The sequence below is a fragment of the Monodon monoceros genome, unplaced genomic scaffold, assembly GCF_005190385.1.
Source record: "Monodon monoceros isolate NGI ecotype Baffin Bay Population unplaced genomic scaffold, NGI_Narwhal_1 Super_Scaffold_4, whole genome shotgun sequence".
Classification (NCBI taxonomy): domain Eukaryota; kingdom Metazoa; phylum Chordata; class Mammalia; order Artiodactyla; family Monodontidae; genus Monodon; species Monodon monoceros.
Genome location: NW_021703781.1, coordinates 29,252,288 through 29,269,535, shown reverse-complemented (window position 1 = coordinate 29,269,535; position 17,248 = coordinate 29,252,288). Strand labels below are relative to the sequence as shown.

General features: G+C 40.4%; 1 protein-coding gene across 2 annotated transcripts in view; it reads left to right on the top strand.

Moving 5' to 3' along the window:
- LOC114908622 (S-adenosylmethionine synthase) overlaps nucleotides 1–17,248 on the top strand; it is an 81,320-nt gene that overhangs the window by 46,481 nt on the left and 17,591 nt on the right. The window contains exon 8 of one of the 2 annotated variants that reach the window (XM_029244911.1): nucleotides 5,665–5,715. The exons of the other annotated variant lie outside the window; for it this stretch is intronic. The gene's annotated coding sequence lies outside the window, so the exon portion shown is untranslated. Of the gene's footprint in view, nucleotides 1–5,664; nucleotides 5,716–17,248 lie in introns of those variants that run through there. 2 annotated transcript variants of the gene reach the window in all.

The window sequence follows — 17,248 nt, the reverse complement described above, 5'->3', positions numbered from 1 at the left end:
GTAGGCATTATTAGCTATTCATACTTTAGTGTGACTACTTTGCTAAATATTAAGCAGGTTATTTTGCGGAACCGTGAAACCTAGCTGAATTGGATATACTGTGGGAATAGATGAGCTGTCGCTGGAGGGTTTGAACTTGGCCATAACACGTTCTTAGAGCCTGAAATACTGGTACCCAAGGGCAGCACAGGGTGACAACCAGACAGGAGGAGGTTCACTTGCTTTGTCCTTTTTCCTAGGGTAAATTCTCAAATTTTAATTTCTTATAAATTAATGGGGGAGAGGGGATTCTGTTAAAGTGTTGAGTCTAGGGTGGAGCCCCACATTCTGCATTTCTAACAAGTGGGCAGGTGATGCTGAGGCTGTTCATTAGGGAACCACACTGAATAACAAAGGCCAAAGTTATACTCAGAAGGTGTGTGTGGAGGAGAACGGACTGGAGAAGAAAGAAAATGTGTTTGGTAAGGCACATGGGTCACTGGAGGAGTTTGAGGGCCGAGCAGCAGTGCAGCAGTTTTAAGGAAGGTGATGGAGGCTGCTGCCTGGGTGGGGGTGATGGGGGAGGTGGGTGGTGGGCACTGTGCCTGCAGTGCCTTTAGTTCATGCTGTAGGTTCAGAGCCCAGGCTGAGCACAGTGTCACTTGCTCCATTATGGTGTCTGGCGATTCACTAGACATGGTGCTGCAGTACAAGTGATCCTTATGGCTCAGAAGCCAGCAAAAGCAGATCACACTGAGCGGTGGAAGTAGAGATGTGTTTGCCTCATTGTCCAAGGACCCTTTGGTGTAATTCTGGAGTATTCAATAGCAAGCTTTCTGCATTTGAGGCTGAGAAAGGCTTTTTTCCTGAGCTCTGGTAGCAGAAAGTATTAGAGTAGCTGGCAGCAGCTGAATAAGTAACCACACTTTGTGGGTAATTACTTTTTTATCATCTTGAATTAGGAAAAAAAGGAAGCGCTTTTAACTGGCAGCACAGTGGGAAAAGCAGAGAATATTTGGAGTTGGAAGGAATGAGTTGGAGTATGGTGTCACTTACCAGTTGTGTAACCCAAAATAAATCACCGAATCCCTCTGGGCCTGGGCTTCCTCCTCTGTTAAATGGGGACAGTACCCTGCTGAGTCATCATGAGAGCTGACTGAGCTGACACTTGCAGGGGTGCTTTGTAAACCGCAAGACTTTCTATATGTATTTATTAATATGGAAAATTGGCATCAGAGACATCAGAGACGGAGTAGGAATGAGAGGCCGCTTCCACATAGGTTTGTGGGGTTTTTTTCACATAGGTTTTTTTTTTTTTTTTAATCGAAGTATAGTTGATTTAATGTTGTGCCAGTCTCTGCTGTATAGCAGGGTGACTCAGTTACACACATCTTTACATTCTTTTTTATATTCTTTTCCATTATGGTTTATCCCGGGAGATTGGATGTAGTTCCCTGTGCTATACAGTAGGACCTTGTTGTTTATCCATTCTAAATGTAATAGTTTGCATTCACAAAGGTTTTTAAGATATGTTTTCAACCCCCCAAATGAGACAATTTTATAGACGTTTCAAAACATGAAATACTTCTGACCAACTTTTATTTATTTTTGTATTGGAGGGTCAGTTTGGCCTAAATTACCTAAATAATGATTTTAGTTTCTTATGTCATTTAAAATATTTAGACCTCAACAACACTATTCATTTATATAAAAATATTTTCTAGAGTAAACAAGAGAAAGGCAAAATATCAAGAGAAGACTAAAGCCAGATGACTTCATGACTGTAATTTTCTTTCTCTACAATTTTTGCCTCTAAAATGTTCACCCTCCCTGTTTAGGTGTTTGAGATGGGGATTTGTTTAGTGAAGAAACTGTATTCTGGGAAAAAGGTGACGACTTCTGCCTCTGCCATACCCTTTGGCTGTATTGTGTAACCGTAGGTCAACGATTTAACTCCATTAAGTAAATTGTGGACTGAGGTCATATAGTTCACTGTCAATCCATACACTTCCCAGATTTCCCACCAGTGTTGATGAGTTTATGGTGAGTTGACTTAGAGGGAAGGATGTGATATTTTAAATTTCTATAAATGTAATAAGGTCAGTTGGGATAACCTTCAATTTTAATTTATTTTTTAAATTTTTTATCAGAGTGTAGTTGCTTTACAATGTTGTGTTAGCTTCTACTGTACAGCAAAGTGAATCAGCTATACGTATACATATATCCCCTCTTTTCTGGATTTCCTTCCCATTTAGGTCACCACAGAGCACTGAGCAGAATTCCTTGTGCTATACAGTAGGTTCTCATTAGTTATCTATTTTCTACATAGTATCAATAGTGTATATATTATAACCTTCAGTTTTTAAAATAAAACTGATTTATAATGACTGGCTACGGCCATGATGATTCTATTTCAAAATGGAAGTTATGTGCATATGTATAGTCTTTAGGGGTAAGCTGACAGATGTCTAGATACATCCTAGCTATCCTCTGAGTTTAGAGTTGAGAGGTGATGGCTAATTCCTTGAAACCATGTATAGTATATTTAACATTCATATTGATTGCTGTGAATTGACTCATAGACTTGACTCAGTGTTTTTCTACTTTAAAAATACGAAGTCATTCTACAGCAAAGCTATTTTTAGCCCAGCAGAGGACTCCATAGAAGCACTCTGAATTAGTGATTCCCTGACAACATTGGGCTTGTGTAGGCCACCCCTTCCTTCCCTCCACCAAGTTTACGCTGAGTTGGGAGATCAGCTGGCCAATCATAGGCTGCTCTTCCATCCCACCCAACTTTCTGCTTTTTCCTCCAAAATTACTGGCTAATTTAAACACACCCATGTCGCCTCCATTTTTACCTCAGTTGGATATTTACCTTGGCGAGTGTGTTTGCTTACATAAAAAAGAGTAGTGTTTACTTCGTGATAACAAGAACCTTCAGAATATTGCTTTTTTTAAAATACAGAATCACATATTTGTAGAAATCCTTACAGAAGCGGCTTGTTCAGGGTGTGGGGTTATTTTCAAATTTTTTATCTGTAAAGACTGCTTAAACTTTCTGGAGGCTCATTTAATACATCCTGGCCTGTTGAGTAAGACCTGGGGAATGACGTAAAGGCAAATACACCAGCATTTGCAGGGTAGGAGACTGACACAGGTCCCTGAGAGCACCCAGTCCTCCCCAGAGCGCCAGCACTCACTCACCTCCTGGCAGGGTCTGACTCATCCTGGGAGCACACAGTGTTTGTGTTTATTGTCATTATTACTCTACTCTGGCATCCCATGAATTCACCCAGGTCAGACACGTGGAAGTCATCCCTGAATCCTCCCACCTTTTTGCTTCCTACATCCAGTGAGGTATCAAATCCCACTTCTGCTTTCCGCCTATGCCATGTAATCTCTCTGCCTCCAGGGCAGCCCTCTCTAGTCTGGTCACCATAGAACAATAGCAGCAGCTGGCAAAATGGTTTCTGTAAGAGTCTGCATCTGATCATATGCCCCATCCATGCACGTCTTTTGCTTGAAACCCTTCACCAGCTTCCCTTTGTCATCAAGAAAAAGTCTGAACTCCTTATAGGACCCACAGAGCCCTTCATGATCTGGCCTCTGCCACCACCTCTAGTCTTCTCTCTGACGGTGCCCCAGCCCACGCCCCAGCCTCACTGAACCGCTTGAAAAATCATGAAGGCTTCACGCTCTCTCTAGCTTGTGGGTCTCGGTAAATGTTCTTCCCGTTGCCTAGAACATTTTCTCCCAGTGTCTCCTGGAATACCTATGTTTGTCCTTACTGTGGAGGGCCTACCCTATTCCTGGTATACAGTAGGTGTTTAGTTCATGTTCAAAGAAAGAGTGTGTGGCGTGTGAGCATGGGAGGAGGGTGGATGCGTGGATCCCTGTGTAGCTGAGGTGGAGCCTGTCCTGGTCATGCTGCCCAGCTGCCTTCCTGCCACTGCTGAGACTGCACCCCAGTAGGGCATGTGGCTTCCTATCCATGTCTTGTCCCCAGCACAGTCTGGCTTGCAGAGAGCCAACAGCTAGCCTGGCCTTCTGGTGTAAGCCTAGATTCAAAGTAATTGTTCCTGCTAAGGCCAGGGGCTGGGCCGCCTGCTAAGGATTTGCCTTGTTTGGCTCCAGAACCGCCTATGAGTCCTCTTTGGAAATCCTGCTCGTTGATTGTCAGTTGATAGATTGTATGGTCTTCAGCCTGGGCTTTTAACTTCTCATAGATTTTTCTTCTACAATGAAGACTCAAGAAGATAATTTTTAATTTTGAAGTGGTGACTTTATTTCTATGGCTTGGCAACCACTTATTATTATTTTTCATTTTCTGCTGCAAACTGCTTGATGGCAGGAATCATGCTGGGTTTTGTTTTGCTGTTTGTATCTCCAGAGAATAGACTAGTGCCTGGGACATGACATAGTAGGTGCTCAGTAAATAATTCAGTGAGTAACGTGAATGAACATAAGAGTGAAGGAGCCAAGGTAAATATTTAGTTTAAAAAAATTTTTAGAACACTTTTTTTAAAAAGTAAATTTGTTTATTTTATTTTTAGCTGTGTTGGGTCTTCTTTGCTGCACATGGGCTTTCTCTAGTTGTGGCGAGCGGGGGCTACTCTGTTGCCATGCACAGGCTTCTCATTGCGGTGGCTTCTCGTGTTGTGGAGCACGGGGTCTAGGCGCATGGGGTTCAGTAGTTGTGGCTCACGGGCTCTAGAGTGCAGGCTCAGTAGTTGTGGCACACAGGCTTAGTTGCTCTGTGGCATGTGGGATCTTCCCAGACCAGGGATTGAACCCGTGTCCCCTGCATTGGCAGGCGGATTTTAAACCACTGCGCCACCAGGAAAGTCCCTAGAACACTTCTGGATTTACGGAATTATTGCAAAGTTAGTACAGATTTTCTGTGTATTCTGAACCCAGTTTCCCCCATTATTAGCATCTTACAGTGTTATTGGATCTCTTTCTGAGCTCTTCCCTCGGTGATCTTTCCAGTTTTTTCCCCACTCTGGCCCTCCCCTTTTTGGTCTCTTGTCCAGAAAGCTGGGTTTCAGTTACCCCATTCTGCTGTACACTTCGTATGGCCAAGCCTGTATCTGAAGCCAAGTGGCAGAAGATACACACAGAATAAACAACAGGGATTGGTTCCACTTTCTTGGGATCACAGCTTCTCCATTCAGAGAGGAAGTTTCCCCTCCCTTAGAATTTTAGGTGCCCACGGGCCTCCACTGCCAATTTTGTCACCATGGAATTGTCTGGGGGCTGGGGCTCAAGAGAATGGAAAAAAGAAAAAGAAACCCAAAGGATTTCCCTCCACTCTTGCAAACTTAGGGAATCCCCTTTCCTGCTCTTGATCAAGTCAATAAAAGGGCCTCTCCCAGAGCTTTCTCTGTGTGGGCCCTGGCACCCACTTCTGAGTTTTGCACTGCCTTGGGTCCAGGATACAGGAGGGGGTGAAAAAAAGGGAACCTCACTGCCTTTTTGGTCTCTTCCCCTATTTGTCTACTACTGTTTACTTTTCAGAATCCTCAAACAGCTACTCCATGCATTCTGTCCAGATGTTACAGCTGCACTCAGTGGGAGAGACAGGGTGGAGTGTGCTTATCGTGCTTATTCCATCTTGTTTGGAACTAGAACTCGACAGGTTTAATTAACTCTCAATTTTTTTTTTTTTTTTGCGGTACGCAGGCCTCTCACTGTTGTGGCCTCTCCCGTTGCAGAGTACAGGCTCCGGACGCGCAGGCTCAGCGGCCATGGCTCACAGGCCCAGCCGCTCTGTGGCATGTGGGATCTTCCCGGACCGGGGCACGAACCCGCGTCCCCTGCATCGGCGGGCGGACTCTCAACCGCTGCACCACCAGGGAAGCCCCAACTCTCAAATTTTTATCTAAGTAACACATACAGGGGACTATACCTATATAGATATATGGATATATTTCCTTCAAGAGAAAATATACCAATGTATGAACTATGCTCATCAACCTATGAGTGGAAGGATGTACTATATTATTTTTCTTTTCTGTATTTTCTAAAAATTTCCCACAGTTACCATAAATTACACCAGAATAAAACTCAACTTTTTTTTTTTAAAAAAGCCTAATACAATTGAACCTTGTAATTAGAACCTCACAGCACCATTTAATATGAAATGTTTTGCTTTTATTTCAGTATGAGAAACCAGCCTAAGAAAACCCAGAGGTTTGGGGATGTTGTATTGCTTTCTAGTTTTGGAAACATTTTGCTTATGCCAGTATCAGATACTGTTTTGATTGCTGTAGCTTTGTACTAAGTTTTGAAATTTGGGAAATGTGAGTCCTCCGACCTCATTTTTCTTTTTCAAGATTGTTTTGGCTATTTGAGATCCTTTTCAATTCCATATTAATTTTAAGATAAGCTTTTACATTTCTGCAAAAGAGGCCTCTGGGATTTTGATAGAGATTGCATTGAATCTGTAGATTGCTTTGGGTAGCATTGCCATCGTAACAGTTTGTTTTCCAACCCATAAATATGAGATGTCTTTCCATTTACTTAGAATTTTTAAAATTTATTTCAGCAGTTTTTAGTTTTCCAGTGTAAAAATCTTGAACCTCCTTAAATTTTTCTAATTATTCTTTCTGATGCTATTATAAATGGAATTGTTTTCTTTTTTTTTAATTAATTTATTTTTGGCTGTCTTGGGTCTTCATTACGGTGCATGGGCTTCTCATGGGGGTGGCTTCTCTTTTTTTTTAACATCTTTATTGGAGTATAATTGCTTTACAATGGTGTATTAGTTTCTGCTGTATAAAAAAGTGAATCAGCTATACGTATACATATATCCCCATATCCCCTCCCTCTTGCGTCTCCCTCCCACCCTCCCTATCCCACCTCTCTGTGGGGTGGCTTCTCTTGTTGCGGAGCACGGGCTCTAGGCTCATGGACTTCGTAGTTGTGGCACACAGGCTTCAGAAGTTGTGGCTTGTGGGCTCTAGAGCACAGGCTCAGTAGTCGTGGTGCACAGGCTTAGTTGCTCCACGGCATGTGGGATCTTCCCAGACCATGGCTCGAACCCATGTCCCCTACATTGGCAGGCAGATTCTCAACCACTGCACTACCAGGGAAGCCCTGAAATTGTTTTCTTAATTTCCTTTTCACATTGTTCATTGATCATGTGTAGAAATACAACTGATTTTTGTGTGTTGATCATGTACCCCAAAGCTTTGCTGAATTAGTTTATAAGCTCTAATAGTTTACTTTTGTGTGGATTCCTTAGGATTTTCTATATGCAAGATTATGTTATCTGCAAATAGAGATAGTTTTAGTTCTTTCTCTCCAATTTCAGTGCCTTTTATTTCTTTTTCTTGCCCATTTGCTCTGGCTGGAACTTCCAGTACAGTGTTGAATAGAAGTGGTGAAATGGGCATCCTTCTCTTGTTCCTGATCTTGGGGGGTGGGGGGGGGGAAGCTTTCAGTTATTCGCCTTTGAGTATAACATGAGCTGTAGTTTTTCCATAAATGCCGTTTATCATGTTGAGGAAGTTCCTTCTAGTCCAAGTTTGTTTAGTGTTTTTATCATGTAAGACAGTTGGATTTTCCAGATGCTTTTCTTGTATCAAATGAGATGATCATGTGTTTTTTCCCCCTTCATTCTATCACTATAGTGTATTACACTGATTTTCATATTCTAGTCACCCTTGCATTCCTGGGATAAATCATCTTTGTTCATGACGTGTAATTCTCTTAATATGTTGCTGGAACTTGTTTGCTATTATTTTGTTGAGGACTCTTTCATCTGTATTCATAAGGAAATACAGTATTGGTCTATAGTTCTTTTCTGATGTCTTTGTCTGGCTTTGGTTTCAGTGTAATGCTGGCCAAATAGAATGAGTTAGGAAGTGTTGCCTCCTTTTATTCTTTGGAAGAGTTTGAGAAGGATTGGTATTAATTATTCTTTAATTAAGGATTTCGGGGACTTTACCAGTGAAATCATCTGGATCTGGGCTTTTCATTATTGGAAGGTTTTTTTTGTTGTTGTTGTTTTTTTAATTGGAAGGTTTTTGATTGGTGATCCAATCTCTTGACTTGCTATAGTTCTTTTCAGATTTTCTATTTATTTTTGAGTCAGTTTTTGTAGTTTGTATGTTTCTAGAAATTTGTTCATTTCTTCTAGGTTATCTAATTGGCTTACAATTGTTCATGTATACTCTTATAGTCCCTTTTATTTTAAGGTCTGTACTAATGTCACCAACTTTATTTCTGCTTTTAATAATTTCAGTCTTCTCTTTGATGTCTTTTGGTCTGTTGAGCTCAATGTTTATCAATTTTGTTGGTTTTTCAAAGAAGTTACCTTTCATTTTGTTGATTCTGTTTTTTCCTAGTCTCTATTTCATTTATCTCTGTTCTGATTTCTATTATGTTATCCCTCTGCTAGCTTTGGGTTTAACATGTTCTTCCTAGGTTTTTAAGGTGTAAAATTAAGTTATTGGTTTGGAATCTTTTAAAAAATGTATAAGCATTTACAGCTATAAATTTCACTCTGAGCACTGCTTTTGCTACATAACATAAATTTGGTAATGTTTATTTTCCTTCATATCAATGTATTTTCTAATTTCATTTATAATTTCTTTTTGACTCATTTTTGACTCAAGACTGTGCAGGTTAATTTTCATGTTTTTGTGAATTTTCTAGTTTTCCTCTTGTTACTGACGTCTATCTTCATTCCATTGTGGTCAAAGAAGATACTTTGTATGATTTCAGTCTTTTCAAATTTATTGAGAGTTTTGTCACCTAATATATGGTCTATTCTGGAGAATGTTCCATGTGTAGTTGAGAAGAATCTATATTCTGTTTTCGGGGGGACTTTTCTATATGCATCAGTTAGGTCTAGTTGGTCTATAGGGTTGTTCAAGTCCTCTGTTTCCTTATTGATCTTCTGTATAATTATTCTGTCTGTTATTGAAAATGGAATATTGAAATCTCCAACTATTTCTACCTTCAATTCTGTCAGTTTTTGTTCTGTGTATTTTGGTGCTCTGTTGTTAGGTGTGTATATGTTTATATTGGTTATATCTTCTCAATGGATTTATCCTTTTATCAATATATAAAGTAATTATTTTGTAACAATTTTTAACTTAAATTCTATTTTCTCTGATATTAGGTTAGCCATCCTAGCTCTCTTCTGGTTATTATTTGTGTAGAATATCTTTTTCCATCCTTTCACTTTCAACCTATTTGTGTATTTGGATCTAAAGTGAGTCTCTTATAACAATATATAGTTGGATCATGTTTTGTTTTTAATACATTCTGCCTTTTAATTGGAGAGTTTAATTCATTTATATTTAAAATAATTGTGGATGAAAAAGGACTTCAGCCATTTTGCTGTTTCTTTTTCTGTATATACTTTAGGGTTTTTTTTTTTTCCTTAGTGCTTACCTTACTGGATTTTTTCCTTAGTGGATTACAGTTAACATCTTAAATTCATCGCAATCAAGTTTGAATTAATACCAACACAGTTTCAGTAGTATACAGAGACACTGCTCAGTCGGTCTCCTCTGTCATGTTTATTGGACCTAATTGCAACTTTATACATACTGTGTCCATTAACAAAGGTTTATAATTGTTTTATACATTTGTCTTTTAAATACAAAAAGAGTTATGAAAGAAAACTCCAATAATACTACCTTTTATGTTTACCTATGTACCTGTGTATGTACCATTGTTCTTTCTTTCTTCGTGTGGCTTGGAGTTACTGTCTGCTGTCCTTTAATTTCAGCCCCAGAGCCTCCCTTTAGCATTCCATATAGGGCATGTCTACTGTGACAGACTCCCTCAGTTTTTATTTATCTGAATGTCTTAATTTCCCCTTCATTTTTGAAGTATAATTTTGTTGGATGTAGAATTCTTGGTTGACAGGTTTTCTTTTTTTCCTTTTAATACTTTAAATATGTTATCTCATTGCCTTCTGGCTTCCACAGTTTCTGAAGAGAAATTGTCTGTTAATACTATAGAAGAGGGGCTTCCCTGGTGGTGCAGTGGTTGAGAGTCCACCCGCCGATGCAGGGGACATGGGTTCGTGCCCTGGTCCGGGAAGATCCCACATGCTGCGGAGCGGCTGGGCCCGTGAGCCATGGCCGCTGAGCCTGCACATCTGGAGCCTGTGCTCCGCAATGGGAGAGGCCACAACAGTGAGAGGCCCGCATACTGCAAAAAAAAAAAAAAATACTATAGAAGATTCCTTGTATGTCATGGGATGCCTCTCTTGCTGCTTTCAAGAATCTCTCTCTGTCTGTCCTTCAGAAGTTTGACTATAATGTGTGTCAGTGTGGATCTCTTTGATTTTATCCTGCTTAGATTTTGTTGAGAATCTTGAATCTGTAAATTTGTGTCTTTCACCAAATTTGGGAAGTTTTTAAGCATTGTTTCTTCAAGTATTCTTTCTGCCTCTTTCTCTCTTTCCTATCCCTGTGAGATTCCCATATGCACATGTTGTTAAACTTGATGGTATCCTACGTGCTTCTCTGACTCTGTTCATTTTTCTTTATTCTTTCCTATTTCTGCTTCTCTAACTGAACAATCTCAGTTGGCCTGTCTTCATATTCACTGACTCTTTTGTCTGCCTGAATCTGCTGTTGAACCCCTTTAATGAATTCTTGATTTCTATTATTATACTTTTCAGCTTCAAAATTCCTAGTTGGTTCATTTTTATCATTTTTATCACTTTATTGATACTCTGTTTGGTGAGACACCATGCTGGCTTCCTTTAATTTTTTTTGTCTGTGGTTCCTTTATACCTTTGAGAATATATGACAGTTGATTTTAAATCTTTGTCTAGTAAGTGCAATGCATGGGCTTCCTCAGGGACTGTTTCTATTAGTTTCTTTTTTTTTTTCCTCCTTGCATATGGGCTGTACTTTTTTGTTTCTTTGCATGCCTGGTAATTTTTTGTTGAAAAATGGACATTTTGAATATTATAATATGGCAACTCTGGAATAAGATTCTCTTCTCCCTGGCATGTGCTGTTGCCATTTGTTGTGGGTCACTGTTGTTTAATACTTTTCTGAACTATTTTATATTCTTTTGTTGTGTGTGGCCAATGAAGTCTGTGTTCCATTAGCTTAGTGGTTAGCTAGTGTTTTGACAAAGTTTCCTTATATACCTGGATCCTAGAAAAGAAGAAAATACTCTCCCAGTCTTTGCAGAGTGCCTCCATGTTAGGGAATTCTTCAGTGCTTAGCTAGGCCATCTACAACTCTGCCTTACCCTTGACTTCCTGTTTTTGGGACCCTGAAGTTCAGCCACAGGTGAGAACTTAGGGTCTTCTCAGGCCTGTTCTGAGGATCTGTCTGGCTCTGGTCGTGTTCTTGGCCTTCTTGATTCCCTGGTATACGTGGTAGCTTTAAAAATCTCTTATTCCCCATATATCTCTTTCCCCAACCTCTTCCTTTCCAGGCTTTTGGTCTATTCTTGCTTGTCCCAAGTGTCACCCTTTGCCTCGGTCTGCTGTGGCCAACACCTTTGCCTTGAAATGCCTTCTGCAAATGCCATCTGGGAAGCTGCCTTTTCCTGTCAGATGGAACCTCCCATTTTCTTGCCTCTCTGCAGGGCTACTTACTGCTCTGAATCCCAGCTCCTGACCTCCCTGGCTTCCCAGCCCTCTACCTCCCTGCCCAGTTATCCCCACCCCTCAGTTGGAGTCAGAGCAGTGTACAAACTCTAATTAATGCTGTGGCTTCTTGGCTGTGAAGTCTCCCCACCTGCCCCCCCAGAGCCTCCCTTTCTCCCTGCTGCCTTTTACAGTCCTGTAATTCTTTTGGGGTCTAGCTCAGGTTCTGCTTTTTCCACAGAGTCTTTCCACATTTCTTTCTTCCTTTTCAGAATAGCTGTTATATATGGGGTGCTTATTTGGACTTTTTACTGGATGAAGCTCACATAATGCTGAAATTACTTAAAACTTTTTAAATGTACAGTCTGAGTCAGTTTTTTTTTTAATTGAAGTATAGCTTATTTACAATTTTATTAGTTTTAGCTGTACAACATAGTGATTCAATATTTTTATAGATTATGCTCCATTTAAAATTACTGTAAATTATTGGCTATATTCCCTGTGTTATACATTACATCCTTGTATCTTATTTATTTTATACCTAGTAGTTTGTACCTCTTAATCTCCTTCTTCTATCTTGCCTCTCCCCCCTTCTCCCCACTGGTAGTGACTCGTTTGTTCTCTGTATCTATGAGTCTGTTTCTGTTTTGTTATATTCATTTGTTTTATGTTTTAGATTCCACATATATGTGAAAACATACAGTGTTTGTCTTTCTCTGTGTGACTTAATTCACTAAGCATAATACCCTCCAGATCCATCCATGTTGTTCAAAGTGGCAGTTTCATTCTTCTTTATGGCTGAATAATATTCCATTGTGCATGTGTATGTGTATATATATGTGTGTGTGTGTGTATAGTATATATACACACACACACCCCACATCTTTTTTCTTTTTTTCAATTAATTAATTAATTAATTTATTTATTTATTTTTGGCTGCTTTGGGTCTTTGTTGCTGCACGCAGGCTTTCTCTAGTTGTGGAGATCGGGGGCTACTCTTCATTGCGGTGTGCAGGCTTCTCCTTGTGGTGGCTTCTCTTGTTGTGGAGCACAGGCTCTAGGCATGTGGGCTTCAGTAGTTGTGGCTCGTGGGCTCAACAGTTGTGGCTTGCGGGCTCTAGAGCACAGGCTCAGTAGTTGTAGCGCACGGCCTTAGTTGCTCCGGGATCTTCCTAGACCAGCACTCGAACCTGTGTCCCCTGCATTGGCAGGCAGATTCTTAACCACTGTGCCACCAGGGAAGTCCCCACATCTTTTCTATTCATCTGTTGATGGACACGTAGGTTGCTTCCACATCTTGGCTATTGTAAATAATGCTGCTATAAACATTAAGGTGCATATATCTTTTTGCATTAGTGTTTTTGTTTTCTTTAGATATATACCCAGGAGTAGAATTGCTGGATCATATGGTAGCTCTGTTTTCTTTCTTTTTTTCTTCCTTCCTTTCTTTCTTTCTTTTTTTTGAGGAACCTCCATACTGTTTTCCCTAGTGGCTGTACCAATTTACATTCCCACCAACAGTGTAGGAGGGCTCCCTTTTCTCCACACCCTCTCCAGCATTTCTTATTTGTAGACTTTTTAACGATGACTTTTCTGACTGGTGTGAGGTGGTACCTCATTGTAGTTTTGATTTGCACTTTTCTAATAATCAGAAATGTTAATCATCTTTTCAAGTGCCTGTTGGACATCTGTATGTCTTCTTTGGAAAAATGTCTATTCAGGTCTTCTGCCCATTTTTAAATCAGGTTGTTTGTTTTTTGGATATTGAGTTATAAGAGCTCTTTATATATTTTGGATATTAACCCCTTATCAAGCATATCATTTGCAAATATCTTCTCCCATTCAGTAGCTTGTCCTTTCGTTTTGTTGATGGCTTCCTTTGATGTGCAAAAACTTTTGAACTTAATTAGGTTCCATTTGTTTATTTTTGCTTTTGTTTCCCTTGCCTGAGGAGACAGACCCAAAAATATATTGTTAAGACTTATGTCAGAGAGTGTACTGCCTATGTTTTCTTCTAGGATTTTTATGGTTTTCAGTCTTACGTTTAGGTCTTTAGTTCATTTTGAGTTTATTTTTGTATATGATGTGAGAAAATGTTCTGATTTCATTCTTTTACATGTAGCTGTGTTTTGCAATCCCTATCAAAATACCTATGATGTTTTTCACACAACTAGAACAAATAATCCTAAAATTTGTATGGAACCACAAAAGACCCCAAATAACAAAGGCAATCTTGAGAAAAAAGAACAAAACTAGAGGTGTCATGCTCCCTGACTTTGGACTATACTACAAATCTATAGTAATCAAAACAGTATGGTTATGGCACAAAAACAGACACATAGATCAGTGGAACAGAATAGAGAGCTCAGAAATAAACCCACACACTTATGGTCAATTAATCTATGACAAAGGAGGCAAAAATATACAATGTGGAAAAGACAGCCTCTTCAATAAGTGGTGTTGAGTCAGTTTTACCTTTTTTCATGAATAAGTTATTTGTGTTCCAGGATGACATATGTGATAAAAGTTTGTGTTTAATGAGGGCAAAAGAAGCAAATATTCCATGTGGTTATTATGCCATTTAAGTTAGGGGAGTTTCTCACCAAAGTTTAGAAATGTTTGCACTTAAACAGCATTTAAGAGGTGGATGCACACTCCACTTCTGCATCAGAGTTTTAGGTCATCAAACTGACCTTTCTTCTGCCTATGGCATAGCCATCATACATGGCAGAGCAGGGGCAGGCAAAGGGCACCATTGACCAGCTGCTTTCCACTAGTTCTGCTGCCTCATGGTGTTATGTGGGATAAGGTGCCCTTAAGCTTATTCCTGAAACTGGTCAGTGTGGCTTACATATACTGTTCATCGGAAACATGGTTTTCCACTTGATATTTTACATTTAGAGATTCCTCAGGGGTAAATCTAACTGAAAGTGATATTTTCAAAGGCAGGTTTCTTCAGAGATTAGTCAGCAGAGGTTTAGAGTTGAAGGTTGCTACATGGAAGTGAGATCAACTCTGGGCCTTTGACACGTATTGGACTTAGGTAATCAGTGGGGCTGGGTCAGGGGACATTAGGACAATTCATGCGTAAGGGAGAACAGGACAGTCTTTGCGTAAGGGAGCCTTTAATTTGAGTTTATGATAGCAGATTAGGGCTATGTAGTTCTTGTAGGTTCAGCTCTCTAAGTAATTATGTCATTGCCAAGGTCTGCCAATTATATCTGAAGGGGGCAGATTGATGCTGCTGTTTTAACTGATTGTTGAAGTGCTGTTTCTTTTCTCTAACTGGGTAAAATTTATTACAAAAGGGAAATGTTTGGTCTAGTTCAGCATTGCCAGGCCCTTGCATTTTGTCTTTTTACAAAAGGATGCCAGTGATTAGTATCTTCTCTGCAGCATTATGGTAACACTAAATAATTAGAAGTTGAAAATATCCAGCCATTGGGGAATGAGTGGTTAAATAATTTACGGTATATCCTCATTGTGGGATACTAGTCAAGTGCTAAAAATGAGGTCTGCCTATATGTTGAGATGTAGAAAGAGGACCATAGTATATTGTGAGAAGCAAGATGCAAATAACATGTATATGGTGAGCTATTTTTTTTTTCAGAAGAAAATCATGTATATGTACATAGAAGGTGCTTAGGTAATATTTTATTAAACCCTTATTGTGTGCTAGCACTATGGTCAATACTCAGCATACCCATGTGATCTCTTGTAGTTCTGACAGCGATGCTCTGAGGTAGGTAATTATTTAACCTGCTTTAAAGATGAGGAAACAGCAGCCTAGAGAGTGTAGGAAGCCTACCCCAGGGTGCATAGTGGGTTAGAGGCAAAACAGGACTCCAGGCCTGAAGCCTGCACTCCCAGCCAGCGTGTTTTGTGCACTTCTTGTTAACATTTATCTACTGAAAGAGCGTACGGTGGCCTAGTAGTTAGTAGGGATGTCATATAAGACTCATATAAGATGGAGACTCAACTAGGTGCCTTCCAGATCCTTCCCTCACTCTGCATTTATGTCCAGGCTGCAGAAGCCTCCTGCATACGTTTCTGAAAGTGCCGCTTCTCCGGACCCGACATTGTCCCCTCCATCCCACCCACTCCCCCACCCCCGCCCCATTAGGCTGCTTTGTTTTCTGGCTTCTTGCAAGCTCTAGGAATCTGCATGAGGACTTGAAACTTCATCTTGCTCTTAAAGCACATCTAGAACCTAATGGCTGTCGTTGTAAATGCTACGGTAACCTAGGTCTACAGTTCACGTTAAACATTAGCTCACATTGCCTCCAGGTTTGAAACCAGTGTACCCAGAAGAAATTTACAAAAGGACAGTGATGTTGAAATATTTTAAGGGCAAACAGCAGGATTCCTGTGTGTTGACAGGGACAAGGCTATGTTGTCTAAAGTCCCTGTTTGATTCCTCATTTTCCATCCCTTCCCAGTGGCCTCTTCCTCTTTGGACCTTCTGCAGTCTTGTGACTGAGCAGTCTAGCTCCCTCTTTGTAAAATGCCTCTGATTAAATGTGTGTATGTAAAATCTCTTACTTTATCCCAGAAGACATCGCTTTAATAATGGTTTTAATTCCCTGGAGGGATAGTACCGCCACTGTTGACCAGTTGGTAAACTCAAGATTTGGAAAAAAAAATTTTAAATGCTCATAAGTACAGAGGGGATTTGGTTGCCAGAACTGTTCGTTGGGGCAATTGTGTCCTCCCTTTTGCTTCCCACAGTCCGGTGCTTGATGCACAAGGTTTCGGTTGATTACTTTGTATTGCGTTCTAGTGGGAACCAGTTTCTCCGCCCATTCTCACTCTCCGTGATCTCAATTCCCTATTGTTCCTTGGGCCTGAGGATGCAGCTAGATCTGAGAGTGGGAGGGAGTGAAGTGAAAGATGCTGTCATTTAGTGTAGGCATTGGTTCAGGATATAATCCTGTCCACTTCTTTTCTTGGTCAAAGCAAGAATAATGCAGGAGTCACGGGAGCAGGATGTTTCTCACGTGTATAGGACCAATTGATCATAAGAAGCTTTGGGAAACTGGACTCTGATGATTTCCCCATAATGAATCTGCCTCTCAGGAATCCTTTTCCAAAAATCATTGTTCTCTGTAGCCCGTGCGGATACTTTTCTAACATCTTGCTTGTTAATGTGATTGCCAGCGTCTTAGAGAAGTTGACAGTTTCTGTGATTTCTATTAGCAGAAAAATGTGGGCTCAAAAGCTTTTCCTCTAAATGAATCTGTTGTGTAACATCCAAGCTGACTCAGAATAGAGGTGCATACTCTTGCTCTGAGAAGGTAGAGGAAGGGGAAGAGCCCCATTCAGACAGGGTGTGGGCGAGGAGGCAGGGCACCCAAGAGCAAAGGCGTCCTGTGCTGTAATCTCAGCCTAAACCATATCTCTGGGCAGGAGTTTTTTTGCTTCCTATTTATTTGTATCCCTGAGTAACCACAGACCCCCGCCTCCAACGTGGGATGTTAACCTTGGTGCACTGAGGAGATGAGCTGCAGAGCTAAAGCAGAGTCCCAGAGGAGCTTCAGTTATGCAGAATCTGTACAACCTTCTTTGCCGTACATTGGCCACATGCTTAGGGCTTGGGAGATGAGAGCTAAGGGCTGAAATTCCTCAAGGTGAGAAGACACGCGCACACACACACACACACACACACACACACACACACACACACACACACAC